Below are 1,432 nucleotides of genomic sequence, written 5' to 3'. Positions count from 1 at the left end.
CCAAGTACGTGATGTTTCGCTTGCTAAATAGACTTAACTACCTACGTTGCAACCCACGTTACTGCCATGACTAGGTATTAACTTTGATATTAATATTCCCGTTGCTTACTCCGTTATATTGGGGTATAATATTAATATGGAATATATTAATTTCAACTATTATAATATTAGGCTATCTATAGCGTTGCAGTTTATTCAAACACGTTAATAACTGTCTTCTAAATAGCAATAGACGTATCTTATTGTAAGTAGTAAGTGTAGTAATAGAGTATAGATAGATAAGAAGACCTGATCTTATACTATTTTGTAGGTACATGAGATTTCAACACATTTATAATTTTGAAAACTCAAATTCGAAACCAAACAATGATTTATCTAGATTTCTTTTGAGCATCAATACAGAAATCCACCGATTCGAAAGCAGATTTTATAAAGAATAGCCGTAAAGAAATTCTGTAATTGTTCTTCTAAATTTATAGATAAGTAACAATATTATATATTTAAAATAATAATGATGACATAGAACTGTCCTGGGTGACTTGTTTCCCAACATTCCATGAATTCTCACTTTCATTATTATATTCTTTAACACTGTAGCAGGTTATCTGAACTTATACATTAATAACATAAAGAGCAGCCACATACTTTCTAGTTGGCTCTTCTGTGTAGAAACTGCTTTTCGAACCGATGGCAAATAGCAAAACTAAGTTATGACGATTCAAAAGTACTTCTAGAATCAGTCTCATTGGATAAATAAATGATTGAGTTTGAGTTTAAGTTTGAAATTGCAAAATCATCAAAAGTGGATTTGGATTTGTGTACTTTGTACTTTGCAATTATTATTATACATTGTGACGCACAACGCTGGTAATTTCAATGGATCTCCATCCTTTGAAGTATTGAACGTATTACGTAAACAGATTTGATTAAAATAAATTAAAAGAACGGGTTGCGTTGACATAAAGGGATAACCTTTTGATAATACGCTGATAAGGTTCGGATCTTCGCATTCGAATCTTGTTTGCTCGTATTGTAGAATAAACAGCCTAAGGAGCTATTTTCCTCAAATTAACTAAGCTAATATACCTAGTACTTTTTATAAATTGTGAAAACTCCTAAGAAGTGATCGACATAAAGTTATTTTATCATGTTATGCCTATTCCTTAAATAACATTTATAATCATCTTTTTAAGATTTTCTATAAAAACGTAAAAAATTACCGAACTGGGGTTTTAAACGTTAAATAACACAATATTTTAAATGCACTAGTTATTGAGATTGATTTATATATTATATTAAAAGAAATTATATAAATATGTATCAATTTATCAAATTCAAAGCTTTCCTAATTCGGATATGGTTTACGTACCTAAAGTTAATCTCTACAGAGATAATGTTACATCTAATCGTTTCTAAGCGTTATACCTATTAT

This window comes from Zerene cesonia, chromosome 20 (assembly GCF_012273895.1).
Source record: "Zerene cesonia ecotype Mississippi chromosome 20, Zerene_cesonia_1.1, whole genome shotgun sequence".
Classification (NCBI taxonomy): domain Eukaryota; kingdom Metazoa; phylum Arthropoda; class Insecta; order Lepidoptera; family Pieridae; genus Zerene; species Zerene cesonia.
This window is presented reverse-complemented; position numbering follows the sequence as displayed.